This window comes from Protopterus annectens, chromosome 5.part0, assembly GCF_019279795.1.
Source record: "Protopterus annectens isolate FY-2018-M chromosome 5.part0, PAN1.0, whole genome shotgun sequence".
Lineage (NCBI taxonomy): Eukaryota > Metazoa > Chordata > Ceratodontiformes > Protopteridae > Protopterus > Protopterus annectens.
This window is the reverse complement of record NC_056735.1, coordinates 291,557,029-291,583,185: the sequence shown is the minus strand read 5'-3', so window position 1 is coordinate 291,583,185 and position 26,157 is coordinate 291,557,029. Positions and strand designations below refer to the sequence as shown.

At 41.7% G+C, this 26,157-nt stretch overlaps 1 protein-coding gene across 1 annotated transcript in view; it reads left to right on the top strand.

Annotated features, from left to right (window-relative positions):
• Positions 1 to 26,157, top strand: part of RPS6KA3 (ribosomal protein S6 kinase A3) — a 1,945,113-nt gene that overhangs the window by 224,066 nt on the left and 1,694,890 nt on the right. The gene's annotated exons all lie outside the window — the stretch shown is intronic.

Here is a 26,157-nt window from a genome sequence, read left to right as displayed (position 1 = left end):
AGACTGGCCGAGGCAGCATTGGTACCCATTACTGAGGTGTATGTCTTGGGTACAAATATGGCCTCTGCCCCTAGTTCCATTACTGTTAACACAGAACAACTTCAAAACCCTGCATCCAAACCTAAAAACACTGCAGCTGGCTGCCTGGAACATTGCATAAGACAAAATAACCCAGATTTATCTCAAAGGGTTAAAGACATTATCTTGGAGGCTCGCAGACCCTCAACAAGAAAAAATTATTCAGCAAAATGCTAAAGATACCTCATTTGGAGTGCAGCAAAAGGAGAAAATGTGTCACTGGTAAACATAGCTAACATCCTAGAATACTTGGCAGAGCTCTTCCACAATGGCCTGTCCTATTCTTCCATTAAGATTCATGCATCAGCTATTTCAGCAGAATACAACATGGGACCCTCCAGTCTTCTCACATCCTCTGCTCGGGCAGTTTCTGAGAGGAATTAAAAATGTAAAGCCACCTAGGAAGCCACCATTGCCCGCATGGGACTTGAACTTTGTGTTAGAAAAGTTGACACTCCCTCCTTTCGAGCCAGCAGCAACAGCAGAATTACAGTACTTATCATGGAAAACTGCTTTCCTGCTTGCAGTCACTTCAGCAAGAAGGGTTTCTGAACTACAGGTATTAATAGCAGTACAGCCCTTCCTTATCTTCCATCAAGATAGTGTCCATGAGAACTAATCCTACTTTTATGCCAAAGGTGGTCTCCAGGGTATCTTTAAACCAAGCTATCCACCTGCCTACATTCTTTCCCAACCCACAGAACAAGGGAGAAAGACTGTTACATACCTTGGATGTACATAGACAATTGCGTTACTACCTGGACAGAACCAAGAGCAACAGAAAAACTGACCAGCTACTGGTAGCATATGCAACAGGAATGGAAGGAAAAGCAATTTCAAAACAGACTATCTCTAAGTGGATAGGAAATTGCATTAGATTTTGTTACTCTCACCATGGGAAGAAAACTCCAGAAAACATCAGACCTCACTCTACAAGAGCTACAGCCACTACCACAGCTTTTTTACGAGGAGTGGCTACCAAAGACATTTTAGAGGCTGCTACTTGGAGCTCCGTGCATACATTTGCCAAGCATTATAATCTACTCTTATACTCCAGATCCCGAGCAGGTTTTGCCACTGCTGTTTTGCAAGGGATCTTAACTACACCATAATCTTATTGCTCCTCCTCCCCCAGTTTGGCTATGGTATTCTACCCATTTGTAAGGACTGCAGATGCATCCTTGAAGGACATAGTACAGTTTTGTACCTACCATAAATGTAGATGTCCGAGAGGCATGCATCTGCAGTCAGGATTACCCACCCTCCTTCCCCTCTGTGGTACTCCTAGGGTATTTGCCCATCTTGTAGCTAGCTGGGGGAATCTATTATGGTGTATTTGTTTGTATATATGTACATACATGCTTATTTTTTGTTTGCTCTCTTCTATTTGGAACCATTTGCATTTATCCAAATTTAGCCTTCCTAGAGGGCACCTGGCATCTGGGGCAAGAAACACTGAGGAAAATGGCGTCGGCTGATACCTTTATACCCGAATAACTGCAGCTATGACGTCGGGTGAAGTGCGACATCAGCCGAGGCCAGACCCAGACTTTGGAATCCGGCCGACCGAAGGGCTGCCTGACGACAGGACAACCCATTTGTAAGGACTGCAGATGCATGCCTCTCGGACATCTACATTTATGGTAGGTACAAAACTGTACTTTCTACATACTCTAGACATATATGGGCAGCTCAGATGCTATCTTGGCAGAACCAAGTCCTTTAGAAAAGCTAACTAGCAATGTATTTCTTATGATTGGACTAAGAAAAGAGTCCATGTAAAAATAGAATATTTCCAGATGGTTGTACTTAGTTATTGTCTTTTGTTATGCCTACCATGCTAAACCAGTTCCAGGTAGTATCAAGACTCACTTATGAGGGCCTTGTCTTCAGATGCATAATGGAAAGAGGGTCGGGGACTCAAGAAACATTCTAGAGGCAGTTACATGGTGTTGTCTGTATACCTTTGCGATGTATTACATGTTATGTTCTTTTCCTATACAAGGACTGGCTTTGCTAAGCCCATTCTCCACAAACTCAAGGATCAATATCCTTCCTTCTTCCAGGTTGGATAGTCTTTGGTAATCAACTCATGTAGCTTAAAGGCTACTACAGCGGTGGGAATGATGAACATAGTACAGTTGTGTAAGTTGCACTTACCCGTAACAGTAAATGTTTGAATAAATGACTGCTGCAGTACCTGCACCCACCTTCCAACCCTCTATTATTGTATATAGTTATTGCTTGGAAATACTTTGGTGGCTATTTATCATTTTTATAGCTCAAGATGTGTAAACTGTGAAACTTTTGGGCAAGAAAATCCTGAAGATTTTCCATTCTGCTGATTTTTTCCTTTATTGGGGCTGACTAATCATAAGTCAGAGTTGAAGTATCGAAAGGAGACAGAGCTTTTCTGAGCTGACCTGTTTGTCAGTCTTGAGCAAGATACAGCCCATATAGCCTAAAGGTTGCTGCAGCAGTAAAGAATTTGAGTACCTAATGTTATGGGTAAGTGCAACTTACACAGCTATACTTTTGATAACCCATCTTAAAAAAATAAGTTCCTTAGCTGCAATTATGTGTTCCCTATCATTTCTGACAAAGTACCTTGTAGGGAATTTTTTAAATTTACAAACTCTTTTTATTTCCCCATATCCTTCTGTTTCCTATCACACTGCAAACAGTCACTGTCTCTGTGCAAACACTTCCAGGCATAAAATCAAAAATCAGGATATGTGGAAATGCAAATAAGATTTCTTTATTGTTTAAAAAAGTATCACTTTTTATATAAATAAAAACAAACCATATTGAAGTAATCCCAGCTGTAGGCATTTTATATCACAAACCATCTTGACATAATCCTAGTTGCAAACACTTGTACATCACTTATAATCTACCCAATCATTGTCAGTCAAACACTACATAGCTCGTTCAAGTCCTGCCTTTTTTTAGACTTCATTCCTCCCCCGTATGTATTGTTCCCACAATTCCCAATTTTTCTTATGTAATTTGCTCCTACCCTTTTTAAAGGTTCGAATTCCAGTTGTTGTGTCTCTGTTACTGTATTCACTACTTCTAGTACAGTTAGCTTAGGCTTTGCAAATAAGATTTCTTGAGTATGCAGCCATTATCTCTCATGGTAGCAGAGGGGTTCCGCTGTGTCTCTGGGCAGTCCATTCCCCACACCTACCCTGAGTAGGACAGTCTCCACAGATGTGGCTGTGGTTGTGTTAAGTAGTGTTTAGGCAGACAGTCCAAGGGACCTGATCACAGAACAAGGCTATTTTCACAGAAATATGTTGGAGATGAGGGAGGTTCTCTTCAAATTACAGGCCTTTCAGGACTGCCTTCCTCCGATGCAGTTGCCATCCACTTGCACAACATGGCATGAGTATATCAACAAGAATGAAGAACCCCATGCATACATCTGTGCTGGGAAGCTATGATGCTATGTGATAGAGCAAAATTTACTCATTGGTTTCTGTTATCAACATACATGCCTGGAGAGGCAAGCTGTGTTACAGACAGCCTCAGAGGTTGGTTGTTGGTGCTACGCAAGTAGTCCCTCATTCTGTATGTCGAAAATTTTCTGCCATTGGGGCAAGTTTTGTTTTTACCTGTTTATATCCCCTATCATTTCTAAGTGCAGCAGTTTTTTTCCGCACTTTTTTTTTTTTTTTACAGTGACAGACCTCTCTGAGCACTGTAGTCTTTGACTAGCCACAGTCTTCGTTTGCATTTTTCCCTTGTACATACATAGATACAAATATTTCAAGCATGAGCATTAATGTCCTCCTAGCTTGCCAATATATCAAAACAGTTGTTCCCAAACTAAGTGTCTAGGCTGTTCTTATATGCATCTAAATCGGTGCTTGTTTTAATGTAATCTGGTAGTCTGCTCCATGGGTCAGTTGGTGTCTCGGAAACACAATTACACTTCTCACTCACATAGAATCTTTTACATAAGTTGTCTGATGATTCTCTACTAGTTTTTGATAGCCCCAAACATTCCCAGAGGTAGTTGTATTTAAATGCCTTATATACCCAAATAAGATAGCCTCTTAAATACCTATTTGGCATTGTACAAATTCAAATATTTTAGTCTTTCATAATAACTTAAATTTTCAAATCCATGGATGCCCTTGGTATATTTTTGCTGCATTCTCTCCAGTTTGCTCATTCTTGTTTTCTTGTAAGGTTTCCATATTATGTCATACTCAAGTTTGGGTCTAATGTAATTAACAAACAATGACTGCATCATTTCTGATTTTCTAGACTTTCTAAATATTTGTATACAGCCTATAGTTCTATAACTGTTATTAACCAATTGGTTGATATGATTAGAAAAACTCAAAGCCGGATCTACTCTTATACCCAGGTCCTTCAATATACAGTTTCAATCAATGTATGCTGTATTAAATATTCAACTTTCTGTTTCTCTCCCAAATCCCATATGCTTAGTTTTTGATGCATTTGTTAGCATATTATTTTCCTGTGCCCAGATGATGGATATAGTCAACTTCTTTGCAGACTTGTCTTATCTGTAACGCATGTAATCAGTTTACCTAATTTCATGTCATCTGCATAAAGACTGTAGAACACCTCAAATGAAAAAGGTTTGAAAGATGCAATCTAAACCAGTATGGACCTGGAGAGTCATGTGGGACACCCTGACTGTAACCAAGAATTTCAACTGTCCAGTTGTTGTATGGTACTTGCAATGTCCTATTTGTAAGCCATGCAGCTATCCATCTTACCAAGAGTACATCAATACCTAGTTGTTCTAATTTATTGATCATTGTTTTGTGTATAACCCTGTCAGACGCTGAAATTTAAATCTATATAAATTACACTGCAGCACGATTTTTCATTTATTGTTGTTATATTGTTATAAAGAATCATGTTACAGATGGTAATAGCTCTATTTTCATCATATGTATGCTGATATATGGTTTCAAGTCCCAACCTTTTTCAATTCTGACAATAACTTATTCAATATTACCTTTTATTTATTTGACATTTGTTAACTGGGAAAGTCCGACAGGGTAAGGAACCCATTTTCACTGGAGGCTTGGAGAGAACCTCCACAAAGCATGAAAACATTTTAAAAAAGGGAAATACTGTAATCGTTACATTTCAGTGAACTTTCATGAACCTTCTCAATTATTTTTCAACAACATAAAAGTAGACTTAAGGGTCCATATAACTCTGGGTTTGTCCTCTTTCCCTTTCCCTTAAAGACAAGTTTAACAAGTGCACGTCCCCAATCTTGAAGAATCTCCCCATATTTATATGACCAAGTAAATAATAGATATAATGGTACTGTAAGTTAATGCTGACGTTTTCACAGGTCATTAGTACTAATTGCATCTTCTCCATGTGCTTTGTTTGGATCCAGTTTGCGTAGTTCTTTTTCACTATATTCTAATTTGATTTCAGTATCTGAGGTTACCCTAATGTCACTAGGACAACTTCTCACCCCCTTTGTGGAACCAAACTGTTTTGCATAATATTTTGTAAATATGTCTATAATTTGTTGTGACTGAGAATAAAGTTTAGAATCTACATACACTTTATCGATTTGTATGTATTTACTCCTTCCACATCTTGTGCATCTCTAAAATGGTTTCATGTTATGCTCAATATCTTTCTATAAATTTTCTTTGCTTTTTGACTGTGTCTCATACTATGCTTAGTTTGTTTGTCCAGCTTATTTCAGTTTTAAAAGTTGTAGTTTGATCTCTTTTCCATTTCTTATATATTTTTTTATCTCTTAACTTACTGGTATCTTGTTCTTATGGAAATGTATCCCCCTGACATTGTATGCCTAGATCCTGATGTTAAAGATATTTTTTGATTTTTTTTAACTCAGTTTTTCTATCAAAATTGTCCACATTCAGTTTTTCCACTGAACACATCATTCAGATTAGTTTTACATAGTGAAAGTTTTGCTTCCATATAATCTGTAATTAATTTTCTGTGTATTGCTTTAGATTTCAGTTTGGCATAATTGTCTAGCAACAAATAACACCATGATCACTGCACATCAGTGGTGATAAAACTTTACATGAAGTAACAGTAATTGTTTTAGGAACACAAACAATGTCTAGTATGTTCTTTCCCTTGTAGTTTTTTTTTTTTTTACAGTGTGAAGCAATTGCTTTTCCTGAACATACACTATGAATACTTTCCTTACTGTTTGTCTTTTCGGCTTTTCCCGGTTAGCGGTCGCCACAGTGGAAATGATTGGCAGTTGATTTATATGGTGCTGAGTTGCCAGCCTGATGACCAACCTTCAGCGAAGGCATGCCCATTCACGCATGTCTTTCGGAGGCCACTTTGCCACGGGGAGGACATGCAGACTCCACACAGAAGGCACTCCAGCCGAGAATCAAACAGGAGAACCTCTTGCTGTGAGGCAACAACGCTACCGCTGTACCACCGTGGCTTATATCAATCTTATTCTAGTCTGTTTCTGGTAAATTTAAGTCCCCAACCACTATTATTCTTCCATCCTATGTTTCATGCAAAAAAAAAAAAAAATGTATGAATTCCTCTAGGTCATCAGCACTTGACTTTGGTGGTCTATACACTCCAACAATTGTAATATGTTCCAGGGTTGTCTTGATTGTCAGTTATACAATCTGTAGTACTGGTGGTGTCATTGAACATGTAGTAATCACAGGTCTCATATTTATCTTTAACCCCTTTCATAACACCTCCACCTGATTTTTTGTTTGAATGTCTGTTATAGTAAAAATATTTACACCCTGACAAAACTGGTTTCAAGTCATTACTCTTTAACCATGTTTTATACAGTAACAACATCAGTCTTGTGGGAATGTAGCAAATTTTCCAATAAATTATTATTAATGTTTCTAACATTAGCAACCATCAAAGATGGAACAAATGTTGCTATCTGTGAACAGCTGCATTTTTGAGCTGGCGAAAATCTTGCCTTGTGTTGGTCAAATATTGCAAAATACCTGCTGCAAAAATTGTCTTCCAAACCCACCACAGGAACAAACAAGCAGCAGAACAACAAAAAAACAGCCAGATAATCCCAAAATCTTTTAATAAACCAATATTCTCTAGTGCTTCAGCCAACAGCCTTTAAAGAGTAAAGCAGTAGCACATAAAAAGCATTCTCCTTATATAACAACATCAGTTAAGACAATTACATCATCAAACCCTAAATGGATTAATAACACCTTAACTATATTCATTAAATAAAAACCTTCCAAGTACACTCTAAGTTTAGACCATTGGGAAGCAAGGTATCATATTCCAGTATAAAAACAGATTCTTTATATAATAACTTCTTTTTAATCTCATTTTCAAATGGGCCGCAATATACTCGATCTAATACTGTTGCTAGAAGCCCCCTTTCATCCCCATGATGGCAGTTATAAAAACGGGCAGCAACTCAAGTGCTCCTGCAGCTGTGTCTTAAAAGCCCTCTTATTCTCGTCAGTGTAGAATTTATTACAGGGACACGTGAGGGCATAAATTATTCCAGCTGAATTAAAACTAAAACTATTTTTTACCTCTTATTTTCTACCATTTAATATCACTGAAATGTGATACTACATATTTACAACTGCAACATTTCCCACATGGAATGGATCCTTTTAGGGGAACACTTAACATCAACAGTTATCACAGGTGGAATAAACCTCCCATGGACAAGCATATCACTAATATTCCTTCCCCTTTTGTATACAATGCCTGGTACATTTTTTGATAAATTACAAAAATCTTTGTGTTTAACCAAAAAACCCTAGTAGTACTTTAACATTTTTATTATTTCAGGACTAAAGGGACTGTACATGGTTACAAAAAAATATATTTTTTAGTATTATCACTATTTTCCTGAATTTTAGGTTCCCTATTGGGTATACAAAATCGCTGTGTATCGCACCTAACCCTCACAATATCTTGAATACTTGAATTCAATTTAGGTTAAAGACACACCAACTAATAATCCACAGAAAAATTAAGAACCAAGGTCCAGATCCACTCAAAAATACTGTTTATTCCGGTCATCTAGGTGGTAAAGGCTAGGCTCTATTATCCCCATACTCATTTTCATCTCTCCTAAGCTTGTGTATTTTTCTTTCCTTCATATTTATCTTTGCAGTATCAATTTTCTTAAACATTTTAAAATAATCAACTTTTTTTTTAAACTCGGACATTAAATCCCTTTTAATACTTTCATCTACAGCATTAATTTTGTTCAGTAAATCAGGCATTTTACATTCATTGTCTCTGAGACATTTTAAAAGTTCACAGCCATTTTTATTAAAAAAGTTCCAAAAGCTCCAGGTGTAGCAAAGAGTGTCTTACCAGGCCATTTGGAAACTTCCCCAGTCTAAGGCCCTTTGGTATTCTTTCAATCCATACACACGCATTAAGATAGTTGTTCTCCAGTTGTAATTTTCGATATTCCATGGTTAGTTTCTCAAGGTTAGCCAGTTGTTCATTCAAAGTTCCAGTATTTTCTGCTGGAACCCGTTGAAATTCATTTTTCCAGTCCTTTCCCCCTTCCAACCATTGTAGCAAACTGTTTCTGCCATTGTAAGGGGCTCCCCGCCCCTCACTTCCTGGATTTAACATCATGGTTGTCATATGCAAAGCTAGCACTACTGATTGGCTAGAATTCACCATACGCAAATCTAGTGTTCCTGATTGGCTAGAAGTCCCTGACTGTATTCTCTGTGCTGGTGTCTGACTGTATGCCCTTTTTATTCTAACCATAGCAAACCTATCCCAAGCCAGATTAGAGCTCACTCCAGTAGAGCCACCTCTGTGGCCACAGACTTCCTGGGGGAGGGTTAGTACTCGGGCTGCTCGTGAAGTAGCTACATGTCATCTCTGTACACCTTTTCCAAACACAGCAACCTAGGGGCAAATTCTAAGGTCAGGGCAGGGTTTGCTTCTAGTATCCCTCATTGCCTTTTCTTCATATTACCTTTGTCCTTCTCCCTGAGACATTGTGCTTTAGGACTCTTCTCAAATATGAGGACTGCAAATAGTGAGTCTACCCAAACAACTACATTTATGGTAAAGTTCTAAAATAACTGTACTATCTTCATGATCCATATCTAACAACATCAACAAACCCCAACACCTTCTTCCACACATACCTACGTATGTGGTGGTCCTCACCAGAAGACATACCTCAACACCAGAGACCTCCCAAACACAAGCACGCTACACACATTACTTCCTCTACAGAACACAATGCACATAATAGCTCATGCACCATTGTCTCACCTGTCAAGCCCTTAAGGCAAAACACAAAACGAAACATATTAGTCCTAGGTGAATCCATCGTGAGACACACGGATGTCCCTCTTACCAGACTAGATAAGGGAAGGTCACGGTCAGCTGTCTGTCAGGTGCTAGAATCCGTCATATCACACTCCTGCTCAAGTCTCTCAGCAACAGGTACTGTTACGACTCCGTCGTAGTCCATGTTGGTGCGAGTGACTTGAGACGTATCTCTCTGGACTGTATGAAGAGAGACATAACCGAGTTCTCAGATTGTGTCTCAGGCAGGTATATCCCTAGCCTTAAGCAGCATTTTACCTTCACCTATCATGATGCCTCACTACAAACAGAAAATTATTGACCTCAGTAATTGGCTTAGTTTCTGGTGTCATTCTAAGGGGATCCAGAATCTGTCAGCTTGGGGTGACATGGTCAATAGACCTCGATGCTTTTGTCAGAGGTGATCCTCATCTGTCATTTTGGGCGGCGAAGTGGTGCAGCTGTTAACAACATTGTCACCTCACAGCAAGAGGTTCTCCAGTTCGATTCTCAGCTGGGGTGCTTTCTGTGTGGAGTTTGCATCTTCTCTCTGCATTCATGTGGGTTTCCTCCAGGTACTTTGGATGTTCTTCATCTCACATTGCTGCAGTCCTTACATATGGGTAGTCCGCTGTCCTCGGTCGGCCCGAATACCAAAGTATTAGGCTGACGTCGGTCAAGGCGCTTAAAACTGACATCAGGACGTCAGGGTACAAAAGCGCATGAACGACATCACATCCCCAGTCTTTTTTGCAGCATGGTCCGATGCAGAAGCAGCGTTGCAAGTGCCGTTCGGCGTTCTGAAATTTTTCGAGTTCGGAGTTTCAGACCGAATCCAATTTGGCTAAGTACCCCGTTGGGGAATATTTTGTTTTTTTCTTGCCTCAGTGTATTACCGGATGTCAGAAAAAGTGAATAATTGTATTTCTTGTGGGAAACAGATGCCGCATAGGGATTATCATTCTTTGTGCATTCCTTGTTTGGGGCCTGAGCACGACGTAGTCGGGTGTCGCTTTTGTGCTAGGTTTAATAAGCGCACTATTGCGAAGGTTAGATTGTGCTAGGCTGGTCTTCGGGAAGCGGTGCAATTATAACATGCCGTCGGATACTCCGACGCCCGCTTCCACGAAGAAGCGCAAAGACAAAGCGGTTAAACCCAGGCAAGATGAGTCGTCCGTTCGGACGCCGGTTCTTTAGAGGCTTCAATGGAACCGGTGGTTCCGATGGAGGCTTCTCTGGAGTCTCAGGGGGAGACCTTGATTTTGCAGGATGTGGCCTCTCAAGAGGCAGGCCAGGCTGAAGGGGCTTCTCAGGTTTCTGTACTCCTCCCTTCCCAGGGTGGTTAGGCCCTCTCCTTCTGTTTCCAAGGCTTCTTCCAGAGGCAGGCCAGGTTTAGCTTCTGTTGGTGTCACTCCTAGTTCGGCAGGGTCTGTGCCTAAGAAGCACATGCTTAAAATGGCAGAAGATTTGATTACTCTGATTAGAGGTTCTATGCCCCCTCCTGATAAGAGGCCTAGGGTGGAGCCAGAGTTGGAAAGCTTTGAACAGGCTTCGGATGATTCAGAGAGTTAACCACAAGCCTTGCAGGAGTTCACTGCTAAGTCTGATTCTGATGCAGAAGATTCCACTCCTTCTGCTTCTCCTCCAGAGGATTTTTCTTTTCAGAGACACTTCATTCTATGAGGGAACATTTTAAGTGGGAAGGTCAGGACTTCTCTGATTCACGGAAAAGGCTTAGGGAATTTTTGTTTTTACCTCAACATAGGCCCTTAGCTATACCTCCTGTTCTGGATGTTGTGCAAGATGTATTTTCAGAGGCGTCACTTAATCCTGATTCTCTGCCTCCTCGCCTGTTAAACCGGATAGGTATTACAGGGTGCCTGAGGCTCATAAATATCTCTATAAGAGTCCTAGGGCGGACCCAGAAACTATTAGCCAGGGACCTAAGGGTGTCAGGGCCTCTGTTGTAAAGAATCCGGTTCCTCTAGATAAAGAGGCCAGAGCTTTGGATAGATGGGGAAAGAAGGTCTATACATCTTCCACCTTAGCAATGAGGGCTTTGAATTGCCAGTTTCATATGTTGAAATATCAGAATTTTCTTCTTTCTCAATTGAAATCTAAGGTGGATGCTCTGGCAGAAGGCATTGAGTGTAAAGAATTACAAGATTTGGTGCATGTCTCTGAACAGGTGGGTAAGCATTCTTTACAGTGTGGTTTTGATGCTTTGCAGGCCTCTTCTAGGGTGGCTGCCTCTGGTTCAGTTCTTCGCAGGCACGCCTGGCTTAAGGATCAGAATTTATCTGACCATGTTAAGACAAGGATTTTGGATGCTCCTTTGCAGTCTGAAGTGTTGTTTGGTCCACCTGTGGAGTCAGTCTTGAAGAAAATGGAAGACAAGGCTAAGTCTATGCAGACTGTTAAAGATTTTTTGCAAGTTCAGCCTCCGAAGTTTAGTAGAAATTGGCCTGCTAAGGGGTGGACGTTTCCTTCTTCTGATTCTCAGTCTAGGGGTAGATCTAGACGTGGTAGGGGCAGAGCTCAGAGTTCCTTCAGACCTAGAACATGGAGTTCACCTGCACAATCTTGGTGAGGGCAGGGGCCAGTCCTTTCGTAAACAGGCCCAATGACCTACTGTTTCAGCTGCCAGATTCTTCTTGCCTGGCAGCACCTTTGGGAGGACGGTTGGCACTCTTCAAGGAAAATTGGATTTTAATTACCCAGGACAAATGGGTGTTGGATATCTTACACCAAGGTTACAAGTTTTATTTCCATACCTTGCCTCCTTTCAAAGGCATGCCAGACGTTCCTCCTCAGCAAAGACTAGAGGCTCACAAACAGATTTCTCTACTACTTCAAATAGGAGCTATACAACCGGTCCCTCTGCCAGAAGTGGGCCTAGGATTTTATTCTCGCCTGTTTCTAGTACCGAAGAAAGGGAACACGTGGAGACCAATTTTGGATTTATCTATCCTCAACACATATCTGGACATTCCCAAGTTCAAAATGTTGACGTTACAACAGCTTTTACCTCTGCTGGGCAAAGATCACTGGATGGTGACTCTGGATCTCAAGGAGGCTTACCTTCATGTTCCTATCAGGCCCAGTTGCAGGAAGTATCTGCGTTTTCGGGCTGTGACTTTTCATTATCAGTTCTCTGCATTGCCCTTTGGCTTATCTACTGCGCCCAGAGTGTTCACAAAGGTTCTGGCTCCAGTGATAGCTTTCTTCAGGCTAAGAGGAATACAAATCTATCCTTATTTGGACGATTGCCTGATTCTGGCTCAAGGAAAGGACGAACTTCTTCATCATTTACAGTATGTGATGGCAGTGTTAAGATGCCTAGGGTATTCTGTGAACGAAATAAAGTCCAGTCTAGTACCCTCTCAGGACATGTGCTTTCTGGGTGTGAGACTGAATACAGCATCCCAGATGGCCTTTTTGACCCCGGACAAACAAAAGAATCTTTCTCTTTATTTCCATCAATTGTCTCGTCAGTCCAGGCTGACTGCAAGGACAGTCCTTCAAGCCTTGGGGTTCATGGCATCTTGTATTCTGGTACTTCCCAATGCCAAACTGCATATGAGGAAGCTACAATGGTATCTCAAAATGTATGGACGCAACCCTGCCAAGATATGGACACTGTCATTCAGATAATACCTTGCATTCAAAAGGAATTTTTGTGGTGGGCTCAGGAATGTCACCTAAACAAGGGACTCTCTGTGACCCGACCAGAGGCGAGTCAGATTCTAACGACAGATGCCTCAGACAAAGCTTGGGGAGCTCATCTAAATGGAAAATGGGTACAAGACACGTGGCCTGCCAGACTTCAACATTTACATATCAACTTGAAGGAGATGTTAGCAGTCCAATTTGCATTGATAGCTTTCAAGGATTTACTTCTTCCAGGGCAGGTGTTGATTCAAACAGACAACACAACTGTCATGTGGTACATCAACAAGCAAGGGGACACATTCTTACCCTCTATGCAGACAAGCAATGATTTTGTGGGAGACTGCTCTCAGTTTGCAGCTAAATCTTCAGGCAAGGTTTCTGCCAGGAGCACAGAACTCCTTAGCAGATGTGTTGAGCAGACAAATCATGGATCCCCACGAGTGGAAATTGGATCCTCATGTATTTCAAAAATTGACAGTGTTATGGGGAACTCCAGACATAGATCTGTTCGCTTCTCCACTAAATTACCAGTTGCCAAAGTTTTGCACAAAAGGGTTTCATCCCACAGCTTGGAAAGTGGATGCTCTCTCATTCAATTGGAGCAATCTTCACGTGTATGCCTTTCCACCACTGCCTCTCCTCCCAAAGGTACTCCTGAAGGTCAGACAGGACAAGCCAACCATGATTTTAATAGCTCCGGATTGGCCTCGACAGCACTGGTACCCATTACTGAGAAGTCTGGTACGGGAGCCTCCATGGCCTTTGCCTTCGATTCCACACCTGCTGTCTCAGGAGAACAGTCACCTACTCAATGTCAAACTTCAGTCTCTGCATTTAACAGCCTGGCATATTCGGTTTTAAACCCTGAAGGGTCTCAGCTTCCACAACAAGTTTTGAATGTTATTTTGGAGGCCAGAAGGCCTAGTACAAGAAAAGTTACATGATAAATGGAGGAGATTTTTCATTTGGAGTACAGCAAAGGACTTTGATGTTTCTAAACCTAATTTAAGTGTTGCTCTTCAATACCTTACTGAGTTATTGGACAAAGGTTTGTCCTTCTCCTCTATAAAGGTTCACGCTGCAGCAATTTCTGCTCACTATGACTGTGACCCGCCATTATTTTCTCATCCTTTGTTTAAGCAATTCCTTAGAGGGGCAAAGAATATAAGACCCCCACGTAGAGCTCCTACTCCTGCTTGGGATCTCAATTTTGTGTTGGAGAAACTCACTCTACAACCTTTTGAGCCTGCAGCTACTGCCGAGTTGAAATATTTATCATGGAAGACTGCTTTTTGTTGGCCATTACCTCTGAGAAGGGTTTCTGAATTACAGGCCCTTATGGCGGTTGAGCCTTTCTTAATTTTCCACAAGGATAGGGTATCTTTGCGTACTAATCCTTCCTTTATGCCTAAAGTGGTTTCTAGTGTGGCTTTAAACCAAACTATTCATTTGCCTACTTTTTATGCAAACCCCAAAATAAAGGGAAAAGATTTTGCACACTTTGGATATACACAGACAGTTGCGATATTATTTGAGCAGAACTAAAGGGTTCAGGCAGTCTCAGCAGTTATTTGTTTCATTTGCTTTGGGTTCTCAGGGCAAACCTGTTTCAAAACAAACTATTTCTAAGTGGATTGGTTTTGTATTGCTTTCTGTTATTCCCATCATGGTAAGGAGATTCCAGCTGGGATTAGGCCTCATTCCACTAGGGCTACTGCCACTTCTACAGCTTTTTAAGGGGTGGCTACTAAAGATATTTTGGAGGCAGCTACTTGGAGTTCAGTGCATACTTTCTCTAAGCATTACCACCTTCCACTTTACTCTAAATCTAGGGCTGGATTTGCCACTGCAATTTTACAGGGCATTTTGGCAGCTCCTAATGCTTTATAGTTTTGCCATCCTCCCTTACCTCTGCTTTGGGATTCTACCCATATGTAAGGACTGCAGCAATGTGAGATGAAGAACATAGTACAGTTTTGTACCTACCATAAATGTAGATGTTCGAAGATCCACATTGCTGCAGTCCAATTTTCCCTCCCTCCTTCCCCTCTGTAGTTGAGGTGGTTGTGTGGTTTGGGTTGTACATATTGTAAATATGGTTAGTGCAGGGGTGGTTGGTTGTTCTTTGCTGTTTTTTGGCTTTGGCCTTTCTTTTTGGGCCTTCTGACATCTGGGGCAAGAAAAGACTGAGGATGTGACATCGGTCATGCGCTTTTGTACCCTGACGTCCTGATGTCAGTTTTAAGCGCCTTGACCGACGTCAGCCTAATACTTTGGTATTCGGGCCGACCGAAGACAGCGGACTACCCATATGTAAGGACTGCAGCAATGTGGATCTTCGAACATCTACATTTATGGTAGGTACAAAACTGTACTTTTCCTCTCACAATCCAAAGACATGCATCTGGAGCGTTTCTCTCTGGGCCTCTGCTGAAAATAGACTCTGTCCTAATCGGACTTTCCCGATCAACAAATGATAGATAAAATAAATAAATAAAAAATAAGATTGCCACCCTTGACATTTTGGCTACTGGCTAAGTCTCTTGCTATATCCATAGTGCCTTTTTTGAGCAAAATTCCTAACATAAAAACTCTGGGAAGAAATAGCCAGGGAATTGTTATGGCTAGGCTTGCATAGGCCCTAGGACCGATAGCCTAGTGCCAACCTATGAACCTATACATCTCCACTTTCGGCTATGAGACATTCGTTGCCAATTCCTATCTCTGCCCTTTGGACTCACCATGGTCCCTAGGGTGCTAACCAAATGCATGGCAGTAGTTGCAGCTCACTTGAGACTGATGGGATTCCAGGTGTTTCCATATCTAGACATCTGACTAGCTGCTTCCAAGCATCAACTCCAACATGTCATGGACTGTTTGCTGCAGATTTCCAACTCCTTCGGCATTACAATAAATCTTGATAAACTGAAACTGGTTCCAGTTCAGAGCCTGAAGTTCATTGGGGCAGTTTTAAACACTTCTACACAAATAGCATCCTTGCCTATTCACCGCATTACTTCTATCAGGAATCAGGTTCAGGATGTTGTCTCTCGTTGATCTCCCCCAACAAGATTAGTACTTCAAGCTCTGGGGTCTGTGGTGGCTGCCATAGTACTTCCTCCTCTGGCACACTTCTTTATGCATGTTCTGGTCTGTAGCTGTACAATGGTCCATTCTACATCAACCCCCCCCCCCATTCTTTCAAGTAAAACTCTCCCTGATTTGCAAGTGGCACATTTGCTGGTGAATACAATCGGATGATCTTTTCCTGGGCAGACCCTCTTGTCCTACCGAACCTAGTAGCCACAGTGACCATGGACACTTCTCATCTGGGGTGGGGGGGCAGTTCTTGGGAAGAGCTGTCCAGGGCATGTGGTCCCCCCCCCCCCCCAAGAGACCAAGTTGCATATCGGTGCCCTAGAAATGAGAGCACTCCTTCAAGCATTGCAGGCATTTTAAGATGCTCTTCCTTTGGGGACTGTTGCAGTTCAGACTGACATGTCTGTAGTCTGGTATATCAGCAAACAAGGAGGAACCCGAGTTTACCCCCTTTGCAGACAGACCATGAGGGTTTGGAAATGGATGATCTCACCAGACCGCTTTCTTATTGCAGTGCACGTCCCAGGGGAAAACCAGCATGCTTGCAGACAAGCTAAGCAGATCCATTATGATGCCTCACAAGTGGTCTGTCAATCATTTGGTAGCAAATATGATTTTCAGGTGTTGGGGGCCAAACTTGTTGCAACCTATTTGCCACTCCTCTCAACAACAAATGCAGCAAGTACTTCACTGTGATCCTCCCTCAGAGGGAGTCACCAAGAGATGCTCTTCATACTTGGTTCTCTGGTCTCCTTTATGCTTATCCTGGTCCCTCCTTGATTCCAAGATTTTTGCAGAAAGCAAGCAGGCTGAAGAGCTCAGTAAGCCCCCCCCCCCTCTGTTCTCGGCAAGTATGGTTCTCCCTTTTTACGGTCTCATCTTAGTTATCCTCCATGGATACTGGAATTCCACTCAGAATCTCCTGTCTCATCTGTCAGGGATTCAACCCCCCCAACATTCAGGCCCTCAAGTTGAATCCATGGTTTCTCCACTTCCAGTAATAGTTAAAGTCCAGGCTTTCTTCCCCAGTTCGTGACATTGTTTTGGCTTTTCAAAAGGACTCTACCAAAACAGTTTATAGAAGCAAGTGGAAAAGGTTCTTTATTTGGTTATCAGATAAGGACATAGATTCCTTTTCTGCACCAGTTTCTGCTGCTGTTCAATTTTTGACAGCTCTTTTCAAAGACAGTGCTAGTTTCTCTACAGTTAAACTTCATTTGATAGAAATTTCAAATTTCCACACAGGGAATAAATCTTTTTCATTAGTTTCCTGTAGATTATGTAAAGCTTTTATGAAAGGCATTTTTCTGCTAAGACCTCCAATTAAAGATCTCTCATTGCCTTAGGATCTTACTGTAGTACTTGAAAGTGTGACACAAAAACTCTTTGAACCTTCAAACAAATCTCACCTAAAATTTCTGTCATGGAAGACCGTTTTCTTGGTAGCTAATACTTTGGCTAAAATAATTTTTGAACTCCAGGCTCTTTCATCAAAAACTCCTTACATTATTTTCCACAAAGATAGAGTTTCTGTCCGGACTAACCCTTCTTTATTACCTGAAGTAGTTTCTGAAAATAGCATTAACCAATCCATTCACTTGCCAGTTTTCTTTCCAAATTTTGCAAATAAAGGAGAGTACATGCTATACCTCCTGGGAGGAGTACACAGACAATTAAATTTTTTACCTCCACAGGGCAAAACCATTTTAGAAAGTCAGACCAGCTTTTTGTATGTCTCTCCAAATCGCCTAGGCCAGTCAGTTTCTAAAGTCACCCTAGCTAAATGAATTACAGACTGTCTTATGGATTTATTCTCAGAAGGGTATGACATTGCCAAAACCTCCCTAGGCTCACTCAACTAAATTTATGGTTGCAGCATCATCTTTCTGGTCAAGAACATCTGTTGATGACATTTGTGCAACAGCTACATGGTCCAAGGTTCATACTTTTGTTTCACATTACAAACTGGACATCATATCCAGAAATAGAGTCTCCTTTGGTTCGGCAGTACTTCGGAATATCCATCCATGAGGACCACCCAAGGTGAACATAGCTGGGGACTCTGTCTCATAAGTGAGGAAGAATGAAGAGGACAACATCAGATGTATAAGTTATGTACTCACAATAACTAGGTATCTGTGTTGTCCATTTTCATTCTTCCTCAGTTCCCCTCCCATCCATCCCCCATCCTTTTTCTTCTTCTAGATGGACCTGTTGAACTGTAGGTTCCAAACACAGTCCAAGTTTTGAGTCCTATCTTTCTCTATCTGACTTTATCTGTTCCTCATATTTTACTAAGAAATAGAGCAGCAAACTCAATCTGAGGCAATAGGGATGGAGTGGGGCATTATAGGTATAGGAAGGAGCTTGAGAATTGGATCCGAAGTCTGTAGTATGCAGCAGAGACAGATCCGAAACCCACAAGTGAGGTAGAATGAAAATGGATAACACAGATGCCTAGTTATAGTGAGTACATAACTTATAATTAGGCACCTCTCTAAGCGTGTTGTGTCTTGTGCTACAGCAGCACTGAACCAGAATGTAATTTAACCATTTTTTAAACATCTTTATTGAAATACTGTTTAAGACATAGGCAAACAGAGGCTATTCAGATGTTCTTCGTGTTTCACTGTTGCACTCATCACATTTGGGTTATCTGCTTGCAGTAGCCGTCAGTCGGCCTGATTAACAAAGTCTTGGGTCTTGCGTCACTTGCTGTCCATGACGTCAGGTAGTTAGGGTATAAAACATGCAGCCAATGCCATTACATCAGTCTTTCTTGCCGTGTGGTGCCCGAAGCAGAGGCAGTTCGCAAGTGCCGGTCGGCCGACTCCTGAAATTTTCATTTTCGAGTTTCAGAACCAAAATCTTCAACTAAAAGCTAAGTACCCCGTTGGGGAAACTTTTTATTGCTCTAAACCGATGTCAGTAAAAGTAAATAATTGCATTTCTTGTGGAAAGCAAATACCTCATAAAGATTTTCATTCGTACTGTATTCCTTGCCTAGGCCCTGACCATGACGTACCTTGCTGTCAGTTTTGTGCCTTATTTAAACAGTGAACTATTCGTCGTCGGTATATTTTCGCTTCTAAATATTTTGATGTTCGGTTCAGTTATCCAGATAAGTCTTAGGTAAGCAATCCGACTACTGACATTCCGAAAAAATGCAAAGATAAAGACTGAGATAGGCCACCCAGGTCCAAAGCTGCCGATGACGCTTCTCCTAAGCCAGTCGCCAATTCGCTGGTACTCAGTGGGGTGCTTTTGCAGCCCCTGATGCTTGCTACTTCAGATTCGTAGGCCTCTACTGAGACCCATTCGGAGTCCGGTATGCCGCAAGATGCTTCAACTGTGGAACCTGCGGATGTCTCTACCTTGGATGGGTCCGGAGCCACTATGCAGGCACTGGCTTCTGAGGGTTTATTCAGGCCTACTGACTTGCATATTAAACAGACCCCATCTTCTTCTTCAAGGCCTAAAACTCGAGCCATGCCTAGAAAACCGATGCCCAGATCGCATGGTCAGGCCTCTATACCTAAAAAACAAATGATAAGAATGGCTGAAGACCTTATTACTTTAATGAGGGGAAGCCAACCTTCCCTCTCTAAGAGACCTAGGACTGAGTTTGCTTATGATACATATGACCAGGATTCTGAAATTTCTGTTTCCTCTGATGGCCAGGATTTATCCTTATCTACCTATGAGGATTCTGATGCTGAGGACTCTGTTTCTTCTGCCCCCCCCCGAGGATTTATCTTTTGGTGAAACCTTACGTGCTCTTAGGGAGCATTTTTGTTGGGAATGTCAGGATTTCTCTGATTCTAAAAAGAGGCTTGGGGATTTCTTACTCCTGCCCCAGCACAGACCTTTAGCTATCCCTCCTGTACTAGACATTGTTGATAATGCCTTTTCGGAATCTGGCTTGGCCCCTGACTCTTTACTTCCTGCTCCCAGAAAACCTGATAGATATTACAGGGTTCCTGACTCTCACAAGTTACTTTTCAAAAATCCTACTGCGGATCCTGAGACCATTTCACAGGGACTAAAGGGCATTAAAGCTACTACTGCCAAAAATCCTACCCCTCCTGATAGAGACTCCAGGGCGCTGGATAGATGGGGTAAGAAGGTATACACTTCTGCAACCTTGGCTATTAGGGCCTTAAACTGCCCGTTTCATATCAGCAACATATTATTGGATTGCTTAAACAGAAAATTATGTTGATTCCTGATTGTGCTGAAAATAAGGATTTACAGGATTTAATGCATTCTGCTGAACAAGTTGGAAAACATACTTTTCAACGTGGTTTTGATTCACTAGAAGCATCTTGCAGAGCTGCTGTCACTAGGTCTGTACTTAGGGGCATGCTTGGCTTAAGGAGCAATCCTTGCCAGATCATGTTAAAGCTAAATTACTGGATGCTCCCTTAAATTAGGACCGCCTGTTTGGCAACAAGGCAGAATAAGTTCTTAAAGAGATGGAGGAAAAAGCTAAATCTATGCAAACTGTTAAAGATTTCTAACAAGTACAACCTCCAAGATTTAGTAGGCATTGGCCCTCTAAGAATTGGTTCTTTCCTGCCTCTTCCAGGCCTTCAGTCCACATCCAGATCCAGCAGAACACCCAGGCTTCAGTCCCAGGATATGCGCTGGACTAAGCAGTGGGGGGCCCCACTTCCAAATCTGGGAGTAGCAAAACTCCCCCCTGTGGAAAACTGTCTCAATGACTTAACTTTAAAACTTCCAAGCACTTCTCAACTGACTGCCCCCTTGGGGGGGAAAGATTGCTCTACATGCAAAAAAACTGGGAACTCATTACCCAGGACAAATGGGTTTTAAATATAGTTTCCCAAGGATACAGATTTCACTTCCACACGTTATCAACCCCAAACGGTTGGCCAGATCTACCCCCAAATCAGTGGGCAGAGGCTGAAAAGCAAGTACTCTCTCTCTTGAGCATAAAGGCTATTCAAACTGTACCAGAAGAGGAAAAGGGACAAGGTTACTACTCAAGTCTTTTCCTGTTACCCAGAAAAGACAATTCATGGTGTCCTATCCTGGACCTGTTTACTTTAAACACCTTTTTGTTGATTCCAATATTCAAGATACTAACTCTTCACCAGTTGCTTCTTATGCTAGGCAAAGATGCCTGGTTAGCAACACTCGATTTAAAGGAAGCATACCTGCACATCCCAATCAGGGCATCTTGCAGAAGATACCTACGCTTCAAAGCAGGCTACATGCACTATCAGTTCTCTGCACTGCCCTTTGGCTTGTCTACTGCGCCCAGGGTATTCACAAAGTGCCTAGCTCCAGTCATTGCATTTTGCAGGCAAAGAAATATTCAAATATACCCATACTTGGATGATTGTCTAATTCAGGCAGAAAGCCAGGATGTACTTTTGAATCATCTGGCTTTTGTACAAAGGTTGCTAACTTGCCTGGGGTACACCATAAATGAAAAGAAATCACACCTAGTACCCTGTCAACAAATTATATTCCTGGGAGCAAGCTTGAATACAACTTCCCAGATGGCTTTCCTCACGCCAAAGAAACAAATTAATTTGACAACCTACTTCAAACTAGTGGCCACAAAAACCCTGCTATCTGCACGGCAAATACTGCAAGCCTTGGGGTTCATGGCCTCCTGCATTCTTCTAATTCCATATGCAAGACTGCATACGAAGAAATTACAATGGTATCTAAAAGGGTGTATATTAGGACATTGATGTTTCAGAACATCGAATGTTCTAATATCGAACCCTGTTCAGTGAACGCTGAAAGTAGCGAAGCTTCAGAAAACCAAATTTTTTCCCAGGGAAAGAATTTGGTTGTCCGTTTCTGTCGCTTCACTATTTTCAGCACTGTGGTAGAACGTTACGGGCGGTTTCAGGTAAGTGTGCGATTGTGTGGACGTGAGTGTTAGGGTGGGGTAGGTGAGGTAGGGTTAGGGCACTGGTGAGGTGAGTGTGCGATAGTGACGGACCTTAGGGTTAAGGTTTGGGTTAAGTTAAGTGGATAGTTAGTGGTGTATGTACAGTTTAGTGTAGGGTTAGATGTAAGATTTTAGCTGTGTGTGTGTGTGTGTGTGTGTGTGTGTGTGTGTGTGTGTGTGTGTGTGTGTGTGTGTGTGGATTGCTGTTTGGTGTGCTTGTGTTGCGTGTATGTGTTTCAGAACAGTGAATTATTTCCCTAGGAAAAAATTCACTGTTCTGGATGTTCGATGTTGTCAGCGTTCGCTGAATTGAGTTCGATATTAAAACATTCAAAGTTCTGACACTTAGATGTTCTAATATAGACCCATCTAAAAAGCCTATGGTGTCAACATTCTCAGGATTTAGAAGCAATGATTCCTATCATACCTTGCCTACAGTTAGAGTTCCTTTGGTGGGCAGAGTCCCACCTGCCACCAAAACAAGGGACTGCCATTCCCTTTACCCCCTGCCGCCCAAACCTTAACAACAGACGCATCAGACTATGCATGGGGGGCTCACCTGGCAGGGAAGTGCATTCAGGGCAAATGGAACCCAAGTCAAATGCACCTGCATATCAATCAAAAAGAAATGTTTGCTGTACAGAATGCTTTGACAGCCTTCAAGGACCACATTCTTCCAGGAGAATTAATGGTAAAGACGGACAACACCAGTGTTATGTGGTACAGGGGGGGTACCCATTCTTACCCCTTCCGCAGACTAGCCATGGCACTGTGGAACACAGCCTTGAGGTACCAAGTGCATCTACAAGCTCAATTCCTGCCAGGAAAACTAAATACACTGGCAGACGGACTAAGCAGAAACCTCATGGACCCACACGAGTGGAAACTGGAACCATAGACTTTCAACATGTTGACAAACAAATGGCAGAGCCCATATATAGACCTGTTTGCCTCCCCCCAGAACTACCAATTAGACATATTTTTCACAAGGACTCCCCACAAACAAGCTTGGAAAGTGGATACTCTGTCCTTCAGCTGGAAAAACCTATCAGTTTATGCCTTTCCCTCCTCTGTCTCTCCTCTCCAAAGTACTACTAAAGATCAAACAGGACAAACCAAGGACGATTTTAATTGCACCAGACTGGCCACGCCAACATTGGTACCCCCTCTTGCACAGTGTGTCACTGTTGGCCCCATGGCACCTGCCTCAAACCCTTACTCTGTTGTCTCAGCAGGAGAACCAGATTCTGCACCCTCAGCTTGAAACCCTGAACCTAGCAGTCTAGCTAATTACCTAATCTCTCCTTTACCATCCCTCAGTAAACCAGTGATGGATATCATTTTAGAGGCAAGGAGGCCTAGTACTAGAATATCTTATGCTGAAAAATGGAAAAGATTCTGTGCTTGGAACCAGTCTCAAGGGATGAGCACAGCAGCACCCAACCTACCTCAAATTCTGCAATACTTAACTGAGATGCTTCACAAGGGCCTTTCTTTGTCCTCCATCAAAATTCACACCTCAGCCATTTCAGCTCATTTTAACACAGAACCTCCCCTCTTCTCTCATCCACTGCTCAAGCAGTTCCTCAGAGGGGCCAAAAATTTAAGACTACCCAGGAGAGCCCCAACTCCAACCTGGGACTTTAACTTTGTATTGGAGAAACTCACTCTTCCTCCTTTCGAGCCAGTTGCTAGTGCAGATTTAAATTTCCTTTCTTGGAAAACAGCCTTCCTTTTAGCAATCACTTCAGCAAGAAGGGTATCTGAATTACAGGCCCTTATGGAAGTGGAGCCTTTCATCATCTTTCATGTGGACAGGGTGTCCGTCAGAACCAATCCCTCCTTCATGCCCAGGGTGGTATCCAGTGTGGCTCTTAATCAGTCTATTAATTTGCCAACCTTCTTTCTTAATCCACAGAAAAAAGGGGAACGGATACTGCACTCCTTAGATGTGCACAGATAACTTAGATTTTACTTGGACAGAACTAAACCTCAAAGGAAATCTGAACAACTGCTGGTGGCATTTGCAGCAGGGGCAGAGGGGAAGGCTATTTCAAAGCAAACCATATCTAAATGAATAGGCCATTGCATTAATTTCTGCTATAAGCACCATGGAAAACCTATCCCACAGGGGATCAGACCCCATTCAACCAGGGCTGCATCGACCTCTACAGCCTTTCCCAGAGGTGGCCCTATCAGGGACATCCTAGAAGCTGCAACCTGGCTTTCTGTACATACTTTCACCAAGCATTACCATTTGCCAGTTTTCTCTAAATCCAGAGCTGGCATTGCCACTGCAGTCTTGCAGGGCCTTATAGCTGGTTCTAATGCTATCTGAATTCCTCCTCCCATCCGTAGCTTTGGGAATCTACACAAATGTGATGCTGCAACAGTGAAACATGAAGAACATAGTACAGTTGTGTACACTTACCATAAATGTAGATGTTGTAGTGTATTCACTGTTGCAGTCATGGTTACCCTCCCTCCAGCCCCCTGACCTTTTTTTGGCTATACCTCTACTCTCCTTTACTATGCTTAAAAGCGTTTTGGTGTATTTGCTTTTTTATTGGAGGTATATCCCTCTGTGTGTGTCTGTGTGTGTGTGTGTGTGTGTGTGTGTGTGTGTGTGTGTGTGTGTGTGTGTGTGTGTGTATATATATATATATATATATATATGTATATATATATATATATATGTATATATATATATATATATATGTATATATATATATATGTATATATATATATATATATATATATATATATATATATATATATATATATATATATATATATATATATATATATGTATATATATATATATATATATATATATATATATATATATATATATATATATATATATATATATATATATATATATATAATTTTATTGCTTCCTATTAAGGGGGCACTTGGCATCTGGGACAAGAAAAACTGATGTAATGGCGTCGGCTGCATGTTTTATACCCCTGACTACCTGACGTCACGGAAGAAGAGACAGCAACCGACGCAGGAACCAAGACTTTGTTAATCAGGCCGACTGAGGGCTACTGCAAGCAGATAATCCAAATGTGATGACTGCAACAGTGAATACACTCGAACATCTACATTTATGGTAAGTGTACACAACTGTACTTTATCTTCCACCCAGGCTATATTAGAATCTGGTTTTGGAGTCGTCCCTAAGATGACTGCAAAAGTATGACCCATGAATAGTACAGTTGCACTGTGCACTTGCCATATTTGTAGACTGTGTGGTCAGTGCTGCACTACTGATTCCTTCCCTCCATTCCCTGTATATTCTAGGCAGTTTGGGACTGGAGTGGTTACCCCTCTTTCACCCTTTTGTTTACCATTCTTGACTCCCCCCAGCTTTTTTGTTGCAGAGATTACTCAGGAAGAGTAGAATTCTTAGGTGCTAGCAAAGCCTTATTGGCTTGGATTATAGGAAACCTCAGTACACAGGGATGCCTGGACAGCATGCTGTACCCTGTGGGGAGGCAAGAAAGACCAGAATGTGATGCAGGTAGAGTTCACCTTTGTACCACTATGTGTGGACACTAGAGTTGAAGGTAATTTCAGCCTGGCTGGGGGGAAGAAGTGCTCAGTTTCTAAAAGTTTGGTCAGATGTCTCACTTCAGCCTTTGGCAGAATTCCCCAAGATGACTAAAACAATTACCACACTCAGATGTCTGCAGTTATGGTAAGTTGGTACTTTGTGTGAATCGCTACTGTCTCCCTGCATACCACACAACTTTACTGTGAATACTGGTTGGGGTCTTTTTGGAAATGTATGCTATTAATAGTTCACGGTGTCTTTAAAGCAGAACTCGGACCACAGCCTTTATTTTTAATGTACCAGAATTTGTTTTGTATTCAAGAGATACTGCCTGGTAATTTGTTAACTGTAAAAATCTATGTATTTTAGTGTGGACATGGACAACTCTACACTGAAAGTTTTTATGAAAAAAGTTTATTTAGGTTTTCTTTTTGCTAAGTGTATTAATACATCACAGGTACTCCGAATACATTGAGGAATTACTTTGTCTACTAGGATTCAC